Source organism: Schistocerca gregaria, chromosome 4 (assembly GCF_023897955.1).
Source record: "Schistocerca gregaria isolate iqSchGreg1 chromosome 4, iqSchGreg1.2, whole genome shotgun sequence".
NCBI lineage: Eukaryota > Metazoa > Arthropoda > Insecta > Orthoptera > Acrididae > Schistocerca > Schistocerca gregaria.
The window spans coordinates 555733813-555739142 of NC_064923.1; the positions used below are offsets into that span (position 1 = coordinate 555733813).

The 5330-nt window shown below is 44.0% G+C and overlaps 1 non-coding gene across 1 annotated transcript; it reads left to right on the forward strand.

Annotated features, from left to right (window-relative positions):
* The first annotated feature begins 2828 nt into the window (after nt 1-2828).
* Trnas-cga (transfer RNA serine (anticodon CGA)) lies at nt 2829-2903 on the forward strand. The gene has a single exon. It is a non-coding gene; the product is annotated as a tRNA-Ser (tRNA).
* The last annotated feature ends 2427 nt before the right edge of the window (nt 2904-5330 follow it).

The following is a 5330-nucleotide window of genomic DNA, read 5'->3' on the forward strand; positions in this document are numbered from 1 at the left end:
GGAATTTCCGAACACCTTGTACAGATAATAAAAGCTGTCCTATTCCCCACGAAACCCTCGTCTGTGATGAACACTCGCCATCGAGGAGCACGTACTGGGTTCTATAACATAAAAAGGCTTCGAACCACTTATATACAGTATCTGGGAAAATCTAACAATTCGGAATCTGCCTGTTGCTCTTCGTCCATGGTTTGTAGGATATCATGTGATAGAAGGGCAAACTGATTTTCACACGAGCTTTCAAAATCGGTACTAATTTGTGGACAGAAGCTTCTCTGCTCCAGGAAATTCATTATATCCGAACTCGGAATGTGTTCAAGAATTCTGGAGCAAACCGATGTTCAGGAGATTGATCTGTAATTATGCGGGTCAGTTCTTTTACCTCTCTTGTATACAGATGTCACCACCCATTTTCTCCATTCCTTTGGGACTTTTCACTACGCGAGAGATTCGAGACAAACGCAGTCTAAGTACGAGGCCACTTGGCTTTCCGGAGTGGGAAGGAGCGCGTGGTCCCCGGCACGAATCCGCCCGGCGGACTTAGGTCGAGGTCCAGTGAGCCGGCCAGGCTGTGGATGCTTTTTAGGCGGTTTTCCATCTGCCACGGCGAATGCGGGCTGGTTCCCCTTATTCCGCCTCAGCTACACTGTGTCGGTGATTGCTGCGCAAACAAGTTCTCCATGTACGCGTACACCACCATTACTCTACCACGCAAACCGCACGGGATTAGCCGAGCGGTCTCAGACGCTGCAGTCATGGACTGTGCGGCTGGTCCCGGCGGAGGTTCGAATCCTCCCTCGCACATGGGTGTGTGTGATTGTACTTAGGATAATTTAGGTTAAGTAGTTTTTAAGCTTAGGGACTGATGACCTTAGCAGTTAAGTCCCATAAGATTTCACACACATTTGAACATTTTTCCACCACGCAAACAGAGGGGTTACACTCGTCTAGTATGAGACGTTCCCTGGGGGCGGGGGGTCCACCGAGGGCCGCACAATAACCCCTGGGTTCGGTGTGGGGCGGCGGAGGGCTGAAGTGGACTGCGGCAGCCGTCGTGGGCTTGTGGACCACTGCCAAGGGGCCAATTCCATTCAGTACTCTCTGTAACAGGTATCTGGGATTCCATCTGGATCTTGTGACTTATTTGTTTCAGGGCTTTCAGTTGCTTCTCTACGCCACGGATGCAAATTTCTATGTCCTCGATGCGGGAGCCTGTACGACAGACAAACCACGATATATTTGTACGATCGATCCTCCTGCGTGAATGATGTCTTAAATGTGAAATTTAAGACTTCCGCTTCTCCTTTTGTTGTCTTCTATTGCCACCCCATACTGCCCGACGAGTGACTTGATAGGAACTTTCGAACCGCTTAGTGATTTTACGCAGGACCAGAATTTTCTCAGGTTCTCGGCAAGATCTTTTGCTAGGGCGTGGCATTTGCATGCTTCACGCATTGCTCTTCTTACGGACGCACGAACTTCCGCCAACTTTGGCCTGTCATTTGCGCGCTCATTATTGAACCGAATTTGCTGAAATCTCTGTTACCACAGCATTTTATGAGTTTGATTATCGCACCATGCCATTGTACATACAGTGCCCCACAAGTGTTACTCATAGAACGTGAACTGCTGTCCTTTTTTAGTTAACAGAAATCCTTTTATTTACAATAGGAAGTCCACTGTGACACACGTTTCTTCGTGTTCTATCCGTTTTTATGTTACCGATCCCTATGTATTTTTATCCCCAACGAATCAGAATATTATTTTCATTAACAGTAACTTAAAAATTTTCTGATACACATTATACATAATAGTTTTGACAGTAATATTTACATTAAATGTTTAATATAACTTTGTCGTTTCTTTGACTGTCGTCTATTACCTAGGGCACGATTTTCATATTCCTTTTCATTTTTAATATTTGTTTAAGTTGCACCTGTACACAATTTCATTATGATTCTATCAACACATCCTTGAAACTTCCTGGCAGATTAAAACTGTATGCCCGACCGAGACTCGAACTCGGGACCTTTGCCTTTCGCGGGCAAGTGCTCTACCAGCTGAGCTACCGAAGCAAGACTTACGCCCGTTACTCACAGCTTTACTTCTGCCAGTATCCGTCTCCTACCTTCCACACTTTACAGAAGCTCTTCTGGCAAACATGCAGAACTAGCACTCCTGAAAGAAAGGATACTGTGGAGACATGGCTTAGCCACAGCCTGGGGGATGTTTCCAGAATGAGATTTTCACTCTGGTAGAGCACTTGCCCGCGAAAGGCAAAGGACCGAGTCTCGGTCGGGCACACAGTTTTAATCTGCCAGGAAGTTTCATATCAGCGCACACTCCGCTGCAGAGTGAAAATCTCATTCTAGAAACATCCCCCAGCCTGTGGCTAAGCCATGTCTCCACAGTATCCTTTCTTTCAGGAGTGCTAGTTCTGCATGTTTGCCAGAAGAGCTTCTGTAAAGTTTGGAAGGTAGGAGACGGATACTGGCAGAAGTAAAGCTGTGAGCACTGGCCGTGAGTCTTGCTTCGGTAGCTCAGGTGGTAGAGCACTTGCCCGCGAAAGGCAAAGGTCCCGAGTTCGAGTCTCGGTCGGGCACACAGTTTTAATCTGCCAGGAAGTTTCATATCAGCGCACACTCCGGCGCAGAGTGAAAATCTTATTCTGGGAACATCCCCTAGGCTGTGGCTAAGCCATGTCTCCACAGTGTCCTTTCTTTCAGGAGTGCTAGTTCTGCATGTTTGCCAGAAGAGCTTCTGTAAAGTTTGGAAGGTAGGAGACGGATACTGGCAGAAGTAAAGCTGTGAGTACCGGGCGTGAGTCGTGCTTCGGTAGCTCAGTTGGTAGAGCACTTGCCCGCGAAAGGCAAAGGTCCCGAGTTCGAGTCTCGGTCGGGCACACAGTTTTAATCTGCCAGGAAGTTTCATATCAGCGCACACTCCGCTGCAGAGTGAAAATCTCATTCTGGAAACACATCCTTGTTCGCGCCCACAGGTATGAAATATCTACTATCGCAGGATTGACCATTGTGTATAAATGCACAACATACAACGTAAAAAAAAAACATCCGTGGTAGCACAAACGTGCTTGCCCTATTCGGTATTGTCTTTGAATCTACAAGCCCACAGAGACACTCGTAGCCCATCTTATTTGTAGATTTGTTAAATTACATATATATGAAAATAAACATAAAAGTGACTTCCTAAGTACTTGTAAAAATTCCTTCTTTCACGTTATTGATTATTATTTTAGAGATATTGCATCTTTCATTAACTCAGTCTTACTGCATTTGCTCCTTATTGACTTTAGTTATGTTAATTTATGCCAATTTCTCGAGATACGGTGTACCGACCTCTGTCTTTTACTCACAAATTAATGAGTTCACGTCATATTACAGTTAAATGTGAATTATGACACGTTGAATAAATTAACGAACTTTGTAAAAAATCAAGTTGACAAATAGATTAAATTTCTCTCTTATTGAGCAGTGGAGTAATGGTCATTTTTGATGCTGGCTTATATTCTTCCTACTGCATCTGACACGCATATTAAAAAGAATGCAATGATTTGATAATAAAATTGGCTCCTGAAGTTTTTGCCATTTACGAGCCGTAGTAATTTACCGCCACCGTCAGTTCTGTGTCTGCATCTAACAGAAGCGAGAGAATCAGATTAACAGTTCGGAGACAATGGCCAGATCATACGTAGTGTGCACTTGTACAAAATCATCGCAAGTCACTATTAGCTGATTCGCAAGTAATATCAGGGACGCGCCCTGCTTATAGCAGAATGAAGTCAATAAGCTGAACGCGAATTGCATTCGGCACATTGCATCTCTTAACCATCATCTGCTGAGCTCGCGTTTCCAGCTAGCTTTTCAGAAACAAATATGACAGAAACCATAATTCACTCACAAGTGAATAATTGCGAAGATAAAGTTTACTTATAAAAGGAAAGCAAGGCTATGACCCGTGTATAAAATACTTAATTACAAATGAAATCTATATCTACTACAGAGACGCACAAAATACGTCTTCTCAGTTTGATGGAGAGAAGACAAGATGTGAGTATTAGATTTCTGAGAGCAGCTTCAGTCCTCGCTGTTTTCTCGAAACATACGAAAACATACCTCCCCCCATGAACCATGGACCTTGCCGTTCGTGGGGAGGCTTGCGTGCCTCAGCGATACAGACAGTCGTACCGTAGGTGCAACCACAACGGAGGGGTATCTGTTGAGAGACCAGACAAACGTGTGGTTCCTGAAGAGGGGCAGCAGCCTTTTCAGTAGTTGCAAGGGCAACAGTCTGGATGATTGACTGATCTGGCCTCGTAACAATAACCAAAACGGCCTTGCTGTGCTGGTACTGCGAACGGCTGAAAGCAAGGGGAAACTACGGCCGTAATTTTTCCCGAGGGTATGCAGCTTTACTGTATGATTAAATGATGATGGTGTCCTCTTGGGTAAAATATTCCGGAGGTAAAATAGTCCCCCATTCGGAACTCCGGGCGGGGAGAACTCAAGAGGATGTAGTTATCAGGAGAAAGAAAACTGGCGTTCTATGAATCGGAGCGTGGAATGTCAGATCCCTTAATCGGCAGGTATGTTTGAAAATTTAAAAAGGGAAATGGATAGGTTCAAGTTAGATACAGTGGGAATTAGTGAAGTTCGGTGTCAGGAGGAACTAGACTTTTTGTCAGGTGACTACGGGGTTATAAACACAAAATCAAATAGGGGTAATGCAGGAGTAGGTTTAATAATGAACACGAAAATAGGAATGCGGGTAAGTTACTACAAACAGCATAGTGAACGCACTCTTGTGGCCAAGATAGATACGAAGCCCACACCTACTACATTAGTACAAGTTTATATGCCAACTAGCTCTGCAGATGACGAAGAAATTGAAGAAATGTATAATCAAATAAAATAAATTATTCAGATAGCGAAGGGTGACGAAAATGTAATAGTCATGGGTAACTGGAATTCGGTAGTAGGAAAAGGGAGAGAAGGAAACGTAGTAGGTGAATATGGAGTGGGACAAAGAAATGAAAGAGGAAGCCGCCTGGTAGAATTTTGCACAGAGCACAACTTAATCATAGCTAACACTTGGTTCAAGAATCTTAGAAGAAGGCTGTATACATGGAAGTAGCTTGGAGATACTGACAGGTTTCAGATATATTATATAATGGTAACACAGTGATTTAGGAACCAGGTTTTAAAGTGTAAGACATTTCCAGGAGCAGATGTGTACTCTGACCACAATCTATTGGTTATGACCTGTAGATTAAAACCAAAGAAACTGCAAAAAGGCGGGAATTTAAGGAGATG